Source organism: Littorina saxatilis, linkage group LG8, assembly GCF_037325665.1.
Source record: "Littorina saxatilis isolate snail1 linkage group LG8, US_GU_Lsax_2.0, whole genome shotgun sequence".
Taxonomy (NCBI): domain Eukaryota; kingdom Metazoa; phylum Mollusca; class Gastropoda; order Littorinimorpha; family Littorinidae; genus Littorina; species Littorina saxatilis.
Window position 1 is genome coordinate 5,823,509 of NC_090252.1, and position 12,953 is coordinate 5,836,461.

The 12,953-nt window shown below is 40.5% G+C and overlaps 1 long non-coding RNA gene across 1 annotated transcript; it reads right to left on the reverse strand.

Moving 5' to 3' along the window:
- Positions 1 to 10,283: 10,283 nt before the first annotated feature.
- Positions 10,284 to 11,151, reverse strand: LOC138974941 (uncharacterized). Its single transcript, XR_011458458.1, has 2 exons — positions 10,926 to 11,151; positions 10,284 to 10,658 (listed from the first exon to the last, which is right to left on the reverse strand). It is a non-coding gene; the product is annotated as an uncharacterized lncRNA (long non-coding RNA).
- Positions 11,152 to 12,953: the final 1,802 nt, after the last annotated feature.

Here is a 12,953-nt window from a genome sequence, read left to right on the forward strand (position 1 = left end):
CTTACTTTGCTATATCCCTACGCACTCTATAGCTAATAAGAATTCTTTTCTTACTTCCCTTAATTCCTTTTTAAAGGCTGCCATACTCGTAGCGTTCATTAATTAATTTATATTGTTTACATGTGCCAATAATGTTATAAAACTGTACCTAAGGGGATATAATAACGATTGGCTGTAGCTTTCGAACACAGAAAAAAATATTTCAGCATTGCAAAGTGGTGTTGATTGTGTCGAATGTAAACAGTCCCAAATGCCATCTTTGGTTTACGAAACGTCACGAAGTGACGTCAACGGTCTAAAAATAGCCCAAGTCCTGGAGAACTGTTGCTAAACAATGCAATAAAGAATTAATTATTTATCGTAATTGGTAAGGACTTAAAACCTAAACCTTTGCAGAAAGCTTAATTTATACATCCCCGCAACGATGGGAAAAGCTCTGGAAGTAATTAAACTAATTAAATAGGACTATGTCAGCCTTTAATTACCTACCTGGTAACAAATAAACACATTAATGTTCAACACATTACATCATAATCATTCTTAACACATTTCGCTCCCCCTGTTTGACTGACGCTCAGGCTATACTGGGTTCCTTATCTTTTCAATGCAACAAAATTTCAACTATTCTACACTGAAAAGACCTCAGAGAAAATATTGTTCTAAACTTTCGTTTTTGGTCCAATTCTGACCCTTTTTGACCAGTCAAAATTATATCCAATGGTCACGGCGCCATCTGTGGCAGTTCTCCTAATTCTACAGCTTACTACGTTATTATTTGTAGGCTAATTTCCGGCGAGAACTAGTAACAGTTGTAAAGAGGAACAGAGAGAGATAATCTTCTTCTTCTTCTCGTTCGCCTATCAGAGAGAGAGATAATTTGCCAATATGTTTCTCTCTGCCCAGCGTTGTGTACTGTCAAACTCCATTGGCTTGAATGGCCTTCGATCAGTAATTAAAAAGTGTACTGACAAAGAAGCTCATTCAAGTCATGGTAGGTCGAAAAGCCCATTTGGCATCGACGTGAAACAAAAATGTAAGGAGAAAGATACACGCATTTACTCTTCATTTATAAACATTTAATGAATGGGAAAAGGGTAATGCAATGGATGACTGTCTTATCTTCTATGAAGCGCCACCTCCAGCCATAAGGAGTTTAAGAATTCATGATGTTGATTCGAGTCGTCTTGAGTAGATTAGTGGACTCGGTTGAAGAACATCTTTTCCTCTTCCGGGGATGATTGGTGATGGACAGCAAACACTTTTGACGATCAATAAATGATGGTGATGGGATCCACAGAGAAGTGGTATGATATGACATCAACGAAGAAGCCTCTTGGAAAAGACGTGCCCATGAGGTGTAGAAGCAAAGCGAACTGCAACCATAGCAATTTACGTCCACGATAACAAACTTTGTCAGGACAGGAAACAACCCGCTTGCTAAAGGACAGCCCAATTGCAACCCATTTAGGAACCTACGCTAACATGATGGCGCGAGCTTCCATTCAAATTTAGCTTAGGCAACGAAGGTTCGATGACGTCATCCAATAGTCACATCACAGAAGGAAATGTACAAAGGCTGAACGTAGCCCATTTTAGCTCGACTTATTCGACAGATAGGCTTGAGGAGAATGATAATAACAAAGTTATTACCAGAGTGCAGACCTCAATGATCGCAAGAACGCACAATTTATTGTTTTCTGATGGTTATAACCGGAAGTATCTTTCGATAATGGGGCAGACAACTCCCGTAAACCCTTCGAGGCTTACTTCCCTTCTTTGTTGTCGTTAGTTTAATGACAGCTTAGAGACTTACCATTTTGCTCTTCGGCCATGCCATATGCCGCTCTTCAGACAAATCTGCTTCAGTTGTTTGTCTCCATCTAAATAACTATGCCACTTGAATTTAGCGGAGAAACATTTCATTTTGGCTAAGTGACGGCAGGCTGACGTCCGCTCGATAGCTGCATGTGAACGTAAGTAACAGTTGTTCGTCAACCATGAAACTAACGACAATAGAACAGACAGAATAACTGGAAACCACGAAGACAGCCACGAAGAAGTCACAAAGACAGCTACGAAGAACTACGAAGATAGCCCGGAAGAAATCACGGAGACAGCCATGAATACGGCCATGAAGAATCACGAAGACAGCTACGAATACAGCCACGAACGGAACCAAGAACGTACAACTACGTGTGAAGGTGTAGAATGGAACGGATCACAAACACTGGCAAGAAGAAACAATCGGCAAACACAATCACATTTCCACAGCTTCGCCCATCCCAGTAAAAACAAACGATTATCTGCTGCGTAATTTTCGTACGGTTACGTCACGCGAATGACGTGAAAGGAATGTCATCGCTAGAATGGCGCAGAGATCTGTAGCAATATTATGGTGCCACAGGCACTTGCACTTGCACTCAGTCACAGGTACCTTACCTTGCATATGCTGAAGTTACAATCTGTGACATTCTTTTTATATATATATGTTTAGAACTAGGCTTTGTTACTGTCCTATTCATTTTTGGAATTCCGGCACGCAAAACATATTACGTCATGTATAATTACGTCATAGACAGACATTGCGTCAAAGGATATTTGTAAACATCGTGCGAGCTAATTATAGAACACCCTGACGAAGGCCACGAGGCCGAAATATTGGTGAAAACGGGAAGGCTTGTTTTGGTTATTTTTTCATATTTGTTTGTGTGTATATATATATATATATAGTTAGGGTTAGGGTTATATATATATATATATATAAAACATCAGAAATTGTGAAAGAAACAATTGAAAGTCAGCAGAGACTTTCTTCCGAGATTTGTTAAAATCTCTTAGCAGAGATAGAGAGAGAAATAAGTATCCCTTCACAGACAGCCTATTGGGAACATCAGACCCTCCTCAAGGGGATATATATATTGTAACGGAAGCTGGTTGCTCTCGTTGATTGTTATGTGTGAAAATGTTGGTGATGACGATGAATAAAAACAGACACAAATTGCAGATTTCAAGATTCAGATTTAATCATCTGAATATGTCAATAAATTCGTATCGTATCTCAGTGCATCATTCATTCACATATAAAATAAGAATGACATACAATATCTCTGGCAATGAATCAGTCAGAAAAAACATCAGTTGAATGCCCACATAGTTAGACTGCTAAAACTTCTTCTATACTCTGGATTTTCTTCTGCCTGTTATGCTGCTCCGAACTATCTTCTGTCCATTAAACTGCTCGGGATTATCTTCTGTCCATTAATCTGCTCCGGATTATCTTCTGTCCATTAATCTGCTCCGGATTATCTTCTGTCCATTAATCTGCTCCGGATCAGAAGACATAGCGTAGAACGACCCTGATTTCTCCTTTCCCTGATTTCTCCCGTAGACCCCGATTTCTCCTGTAGACTAGAACTAGAACAACCTCAAAAAGCCCCGTCTCGAAGAAGCACCATCTAGAACCCTGTAGCTTAGAACAACCTCTTAGAACCCCGTTTTCTCCTTTCCCTTCTCTATTTATCCCCTTCCTTGATTGTTTACCTGTTACCGCTAGCTACCACTAACGTTTCGATCGTCTATAACGATCTCCCCTGCCTGTCTACGTTACCCCAATACATGTCCTAACAACATACACAACATACCTTGCTTCTGCTTGTGTTTGTCTCGTTTGGTACCTCTAGCAACGAACCGACACTCTCGATCGTCTTAGAGTCAAGGCGATCGAAAGTGTTTGTTTACGTTTCTCTAGGTAACTTCTAACAACGTACAAACAATTTATCTTACCAAACTAAATCTCTGTTTCCTTTCACTCAATCATTATCTTATCAATAATGAATCAATTCTAAAATGCATGCAGTAATAATCACATGCACATTGCATAACACAACATTCCTCTATCGTTCTTCGATGAGATCTCGTGTAGCACATCATCTAGTCAGGGTGATCGAAAGTGTCTGTTTACGTTTCTCTAGGTAATCTCTAACAACGTACAAACAATTTATCTTACTAAACTAAACCTCTGTTTCCTTTCACTCAATCATTATCTTATTGATAATGAATCAATTCTAAAATGCATACAATAATAATTACATGCACATTGCATAAAACAACATTTCTTTATCGTTCTTCTTGGATGAGATCTCGGATAACACGTCATCCAAAATGGCGTCATCGAAGGGAAGATTATGTTCGTCTCATAATAATGCGATCGATACGAACACGATTCCGAATAAAAACTATATGAACTGGTCAACGAAAGTATCCTGCTACGAACTGTGCAGTGGTTTTCTGGTGAGTACATTCTAACACAGTTAATATCATGACATTTGTCCACAAGTCTCCCAGTTCCTTCACATGTGTCAACGAAGAACACTTTTAGATCTGTATCACATGTTTCTCAGTACAAAAGTTAGATCCGCAAATGTTCAGGTTAAAGTTTCTGAATAATAGAGCCATCTGTTAAAATATATATAACTCTAAATGGCACCTTCAGGAGACATTTCACATAATAGGTACATCTGGGAGACATTTCACATAATAGGTACATCTGGGAGACATTTCACATAATAGGTACATCTGGGAGACATTTCACATAATAGGTACATCTGGGAGACATTTCACATAATAGGTACATCTGGGAGACATTTCTCATAATAGGTACATCTGGGAGACATTTCGCATAATAGGTACATCTGGGAGACATTTCGCATAATAGGTACATCTGGGAGACATTTCGCATAATAGGTACATCTGGGAGACATTTCGCATAATAGGTACATCTGGGAGACATTTCTCATAATAGGTACATCTGGGAGACATTTCGCATAATAGGTACATCTGGGAGACATTTCGCATAATAGGTACATCTGGGAGACATTTCGCATAATAGGTACATCTGGGAGACATTTCTCATAATAGGTACATCTGGGAGACATTTCGCATAATAGGTACATCTGGGAGACATTTCACATAATAGGTACATCTGGGAGACATTTCTCATAATAGGTACATCTGGGAGACATTTCACATAATAGGTACATCTGGGAGACATTTCACATAATAGGTACATCTGGGAGACATTTCTCATAATAGGTACATCTGGGAGACATTTCACATAATAGGTACATCTGGGAGACATTTCACATAATAGGTACATCTGGGAGACATTTCACATAATAGGTACATCTGGGAGACATTTCACATAATAGGTACATCTGGGAGACATTTCACATAATAGGTACATCTGGGAGACATTTCACATAATAGGTACATCTGGGAGACATTTCTCATACATGTGCCTATGGCCTGGATGGCTTGTTGAATTTTATCAGAACTTCTTCAAACTCAATATGAGAAGTATTGTTAAAAATGTCATACATGATAGTGTTAGTTTCCTCATTTGCTTTCTTAAGCATAGCTTGATAGGCATCCCTGCTAGCATGCAGTATTTCCTGTTCAGCTCTATGAATGGATGTATCAACATTTTTCAAAAGGTAATCAGATTTCGGCAAAGCGTCTTTTGGAAAATCAACTTTCATACCTTTAGGCACTACGTTGTTGTCTATGCAACTGAGAAACATGGTGGATTTTATAGCGTCTCGCTTTCTCCCTTGTCTTGAACAATCGACGGACGTTCAAAACGGCAGACGTCACTAACGGATCCGGTAACGGATACACATGAAGATCAGTAGAATTATAGAGAATAACGTCAGTGATCCGCCTGCGGGCCAAAATGATATCTTTGGATCGTTCATAGAACGATGCTAGGCTTTCTTGTAGTATGTTATAAGAAAATCAAGGAAAAGAAAAGCCAAACAAAGAATTTCAAGTGGCAGCCCAAATGTTCGACCTGTTGCCAGGCCTTCCTCAGGGGCGTGTAATTCTGCGAGACGCCAATTCATGCATCAATTACTAAGCAACACAATACCATGGTTAATTCAGTTACGACTCACAAAGCAAAATATTTCAAAGATAAAATTTACATTCAAGCTAAAATCTACTTTCGTTTTGATTGTAATCAAAACAAATGTACACGTGCGAATTCCAAAGTTATTACGTCAAAGGTATACCTATGTTGTTGTGACGTATTTGTCGCTGGTGACGTAATTTCAAAGTTCGAACAAAATGGATACTTTTTCGCGCCGTGAACAGGCTATATATATATATAGGCAAATATTTAAAAACAGGCAAATATTTAAAAACAATCTCCTCAAAAGTTTTTGTGGTAAATATGGAATATGTTTATTGATGATCCAAATTTTCAGGGCTTCTTCAGGGTGATAGAATGATGAATGATGAAAGATGAAGGATGATTCAGATTGTGCCACCAAGAGAATGGTGTGACGTAATACATATATATACTTCATGACCTCATCAAGATGCTGGCAACAAAGCTTTTTTTTTAGCGTATCATCAACTCATCAAAGGAAACATTCCTGTGAGGACGTGAAGGACCCCCGGTTACCTTACCTAAATACTTTCTTTGGAAGGTGCGTTCTTCCCCTTAGTTGCCCTCAGTGTGTTGTAGGTGTGAGAAACACGATACTCTTTCATGAGATCTCAATACGCTATGCCAGCCAAACCAACATCGACAAATTGTTAAGTCTTTCTTTGCATTAATAGAGATTTCCAGAAACATGACATTGTATGTCATCACTGAAGAAGGATTACTAATGCATACGTCATTCTAAATGCTAGGGTAAGGGTATCTAATTCTGACCGATTGAGATCATTGCTTCATTGTCAAGGCTCTAAATCGTGATAGAACTGTTTGTGAATAGTTTTCAGCATGTAGCTTGGACTGTGAACTGAGAAAGAAAACAAACTTCCATCGGACTCAAATAGCCGTGCCAGCTGAAGAGACAATCAAAATTGACCAACACCCAGAGACGCTTGACCTTTAGAACGCTTCCTGAGCTCAGTCTGCAGCTGTTTGTCACAGGATATTATGTTTCCCTTCCAACTGGCAACTACCTCTGCGACGTCGAAAGGCTGCAATGTAAACTCAAAAAGGAAACAAACTTGCATTAATCCCGGATGGCCGCCAATATAGGTTAAAGGGACGATAAATAATAATGATAAAAAACGCCCCTGCAACATCGAGGACAGTACTGCCCCCCTCGGGCGAAGTAAGGGGTGTTCATTTTCAGGAGGAGCTCAATGGGAATCATCATTACTGCACGGATCACCCTTTGGGACATCTACTATTAATAAGAGACGATATGACTTGAAACTTCTTGGTTCAGTAAGAAACCAGCAACCCCATGGTTTGGAACCGAGTAGGTCAGGCCAACCATTCCCATGGCCACAACCCTTGGGTAAGCTCAGGAGGTTCAGGAGTCTGGTCATGCGGTATCTATATCTGTCACCCGAGTATTGAAACTGGCTGCATGTTTCGGGTGGACTCAACATTAACACCCGACGGTCCTGCTTCACCTCGTTCGTCAGATCACGAAGCTTGGATCCCTACCCAGCGTGCCATGTGTGTTTGAATCATAGAAGCACGTTATAAGGCGCCTGAACAGGATTTGAACCTTCTCAACCAAACGATCTCGAGTCGCAATTTTCAACACGACTGCTAGTGGTCGACAGGACTTGAAACTGCTTGGTTCAGTATCTTTATTTCTTAACATTCTGATAACTTCAACTGGAGACAACTCTTTTAATCTAATGCTTTCATTACAGTGTTATCCTAAACACGTAGTTAAATAACCTGTCATGCAAAATAGATGACACACACACACACACACACACACACACACACACACACACTACACACACACACACACTGGGTGCACATGCACACACACACACACACACACACACACACTTACACACACACACACACATACACACACACACACACACACACACATGGAATACAGACTCAGGTACAATGGCACTGTTGTCAGTCAGTCATGAGCTTCTTCCTGCTGTTGAAGGAATTCATCTTTCATTGTACGTCAAATATAGAAAATCAAAAGGCTAGAATACAACATTCTGTTCTCCACACGCACACACCTCTGTCTGAGGGCATCATTTGTAGCAGGTGTGTGGACGTTTTGGTCATGAGGTCCAGGCCAGTGGGAAGGGTCAGGGTTTGGGTGGAAGCTGGGCACATGAGTATCTGATGATTTTTTCTCTCGACTGACTAATCGTCTGCTTTTTCTTCTCTGAGAACTTGTCATAAACATCTGTTTTTGTCTTGGCCTTTTCGAGGTCATCATGAGAGGAAACATCCATAATGCGGATAATAAGATGAGCATGGATAGCGCCTAGGGTGTGTACTTCGAATCGGATAATCCAATCCTTTGCTCCCAGCTCTGGCATGACGTGCTTGATCAGCACACTGAGTATACTGTGTTAGAACGTATACATGTGTTCTTAGTTCGCTCTTACTCCCCGCCCTGATATGGCCCTTCGTGGTCGGCTGGGCGTTAAGCAAACAAACAAACAAAAAGCTCTTACTCTGTTGGTCAGTCGGTCCATGTGAAAGTGAGAGTCCACGGCAAACATGACCTTGGGGCTGTCCATCGGTCATAACTGCTGGTGCTTCTCTTAGCAGAGCGAGTTCTTCCCAAGTCGGGGCAGTTGTTTAACAAAGTTTAAGTAACAAATGTGAAAGTTATGAAATGTTAGAACCTTCTTTTTACAGGGATTGAACTGTTTGTGAATAGTTTTGAGCATGGACCTTGCCATGTGAAGTAAGAAAGGAAACAAACTCGCATCGGTCCCCTTTCTTTCTTTCTTTCTTTCATTGGTGTTTAACGTCGTTTTCAACCATTCAAGGTTATACACGCGACGGGATCGGTGTATCGCGACGGGATCGGTCCCCGATAGCCGTATTGGTTGTGGGGACGATAAAAACAACAACCTACCATGCTTTCAAATTGTAATATGCTCCGCACAAACAAACAAAAGAAGTTTATTTAAACATTTTTGAGAGAGAGAGGGGGGGGAGGGGGAACCAGGGAGAGGGAGAGAGCTTTTTTATTAAAAATTGCACCAGGATATGGGGCATAAAGAGTAACGGTTAACAAACATGCTTACAATAGCTAGATTAACATTCCTTAACTAGATGTGGTGGCTTTCACTCCCAATTCCTGGTTAACAAACATGCTTACAATAGCTAGATTAACATTCCTTAACTAGATGTGGTGGCTTTCACTCCCAATTCCTATGTGGTATTCTGTTTGCACGGTGGGGTCCTTTGCTACTATGGTGTAATATATATATTTATTTGACCCAATGTCAAAAGGTGCCGTCTGACTACTTTCAAAATTAAAGTTCATCAAAAGTGAAATGACTGGTGTTTTGAGTCGCTTAACACATTCCTCGGCTGCCGCCGAAACAGAAAAGAGGAGACAGTTCTTTGTCGCCTCCACATTGGCCATACATACATCACACATTCGTATCTGTTGAAGGGTGAAGACTCACCATACTGTTTTGGGTACGATGAACCATGGACCATTGAACACGACCTTACCAAGTGTGTAGACGTTCAAGAGATTCGTGACAAACACTACAGTGCAGAAACTCTGAAGGTTTTATTCCGGGATGTTCCCCCGGACAAGATTTTTAACTTTTTAAAAGAGATCAAGATTTTTAACAAGATTTGAAGTACAAAATGTGAAAGTGATGAAGTTTTAGAACCTTCTTTTTACAGTGATAGACCTGATTGTAAATAGTTTTACACATGGAAGTTACCATGTGAACTGAAAAAGGAAACAAACTTGCATCGGTCTCGAATAGCATTAAAATGCTGAAGAGACAATAAACAATGATACCAACCAACCAACCAACCAACCAACCAACCAACCAACCAACCAACCAGCTTAACACATTAATTTTATAGTTTCCAGTTACCATGGACCACTGTAAGTTCCATTACGAACCCATGGCAGCGTTTCCTTCTGGTATAGTTCTCGCACTGCACTTGGTGTCAGGACTTCCATAGCATAGTGTGGAGAGTACTGAGCATAGAGTTTGGCCCACTCTGTTTAACCGTCCTTCAATCCAGCATTAAAAAAAGTTGTCATCCTGGCAATTGGCTGAATGCAGAGCAAGTTCACATGCAATCTTCACTCGGATCTCGACATGGTCAAGTTGTTCCAAAAGCCAGTAATGAACCAGCACGTGCTAGGCAGTTGCCATCACCATAGATTTTCACAGGCTTCAGGATAGAGATCAAGTGAAATAGGATCAATGAGTGTAGCGTAGGGTGTGATATTAAACAAACCTGTCTAAAACATTCTCACCCTACCCACTTCACGAATCGCTTCTCGATTATTTTAAGATCTTTTATTGATGATTACAAATATTGGCTCGTTCTTTTTACGTATGTTCGTTCATAGTCAATTCATCGACTACTTGTTTTCCTTTTATCTCCGTTTCATTATCAGATCACATGTATCACTTATCGTTCTGTCCTCGTTCATGCGAAGCCATTAGAGTTGAACAATCTCTCGAATGCGTGAATACGCTGTCGCAACTCGAGCTTGTTTGCATTGACTGAGAACCGTGCGGAACGTCGTACATCCATCAACAGGTTACGACGTGGGGCTGGTAATACCGGCAGTTGGGACCGCAGTTCTCAGGAACGTCATAAGTAGGAATAAGAACTTCATCCTTCTTCCACCTTGGATTGGATCAGCATGCCGCTGTAACATCAACGGTAACATATGCTCGTACACAGCGCATCTCACTAAACATCATTTGCAAAACATTTTCCTAATCTACTGTGAAATCACACGTAACAGGACAAACAAACGAACACCTAACATTGCACTTGACTATTCCATATACTGTTATCGGTTAGACGGTTATCACAATACTGCCCTTCACCATTCATTTACCCAAAAACAACCTACACAATGCCTTCTCTTGTCAAACGGGTGGACGGGAAAATGAATCATCGATTTGCTTACCTGGACCGATGTTGCAACAATAATTGTTTACGTTTCCACGCTTTCCAAAGCACGCACAACAACTCATGTCTTCAACTCCATGTTGATCAACCGCGCATCCAACGTGGTAGTCAAGAAATACGTCACAGCGCAACGAGTTACGTCATCAAATGACGTCGATCCTCTCGGCATCTCGGTTCACTCAAACCTTCCGGAACATGACCAAGACTAGTAAAGTCCTATTTTGTTACAATGAGGATAAAACGGGCACAATATCTCCCAGCACTGATGCTGTACTTATTGACTTCTGCGAAATGTCTGTCTGCAATCTGATGTTATTCCCCAAAAGACTCCACAGTGCACATGGATCTTTGCAATCTTTGAAAAAAACAGCGCCTGTCTTTTGTGTCCTTAACTTTAACGGAGGATGGTGTCGCTGAGCCCTTGAAAGATGAAGATGGCAGTTGACTGACGTTGGATCTTGCAGTCTTTTGCACAGTGTATGCAGTTGCTTTCGCTGAGCCCCTGGAGAATAAAACTTGCTTTTGATCAACGTTGGGACTCCTGCTCTGACCATGAATATACTTTAGCTGAGCCAATACTTGATGTTTCTTAACATGCTGATCGATGTCATTTTGGTGTTGAGTGCCCCTCCGCTTTGTAATGCTGTGGATGTGCTGAACTGGAAATCACCACTTTTTTCTTCTGCTGTTGTTTTGCTGCAGCTGCTTTCTCTGTCGGTTCGTTACCCGGAGTGTTCGCAAGGGACTATGCATTTTTTTGTAAAGTATAGAAACGGTGATATGGCACATTTTTTCATTAGTTACTGCCCAGTCCTTTGTAGTTTTATCAATGTCTCCCTAATCGTAGAGGTCTGCTACAGTTGCATGAGAAGTTTTTTTTAAATCTGAGGGGTAGTGTCCTTGGTCAGTTTCTTGTATTGGAGAGGGTTGTCCAACTGTTGTTTAGCTTCCTGGATGTAGTTCTGACAGTTCTGCACTACTAATGCCCCTCCTTTGCTTATTCTAATTTCTCTCTCTTTCACTTTTTGTTTCTCTTCTTTCAATGTCGTTCTCTGGTCTTTGGTCATCTTGTCCTTTGTTGGGTTAGGGTTAGAATCTTTGTAGTTTTGAAGTTTACATTGTACACTTTGACAGTAAGTTTCGAGCTTGATGTCTTTACCAGTTGGTGGTTCATATCCGGTAGGTTTATAGAATGTAGGTGTCTCTTTGACCTCCTCGTCTTTCTAAGAATCATAAAAGAGTTCCTTTAATCTGACTTTGCGACAGCCTTCACTAATATCACTCTCTAGTTTATGTATTTCAATGGTTTTAGGTGTGGGACAAAGCTTTGGTCCAAAAGCAAATACCTCTGTCTGAGCGTTTGTAAATTCCATAGTTGACAGATTAATAACTAGTTTCTGGTCTTCGTGTTCGTTTTTGTTTGGCAAACGTGTTTTTCTGTCTCTTGAAACGCCAGTTACGTGCGTTCTTGTTAATGTTAGCATTAGCTTCGTTAGTTGAAGTAGTTTCTAGATTTTGTCATTTTCTTCAATGAGACGTTTTAGCTTCTTTACTCTGTGGGTTTTTTTCCGATCTGGATGGCTTGTTGAACTTTATCAGAACTCCTTCAAACTTAATATGAGAGGTATTGTTAACGATATCATACATGATAGTACTAGTTTCATCATTTGCTTTCTTAAGAAGTGCTTCATAGGCATCCCTGCTAGTATGCAGTATCTCCTTTTCAGCTCTTCGAATGAATGTATCAGCTTTATTTAATAGGTAAGCCGATCTCGGCAAAGTGTCTTTTGCAAAATCAACTTTCATACCTTCAGGTATTACGTCGTTGTCGATGCAGCTGCTAAAAAAACTGATGGTGGATTTCATAGCGTCTTGCTTTCTCCCTTGTCTTGAACAACCGACGGACGTTCAAAACGGCAGACATCACTAACGGATCCGGCAATGGATACACATGAAGATAAGTAGAAATATGAAGAATAACGTCAGTGATTCGCCTGCGGGCCAAAATGTTATCTTCGGATCGTTC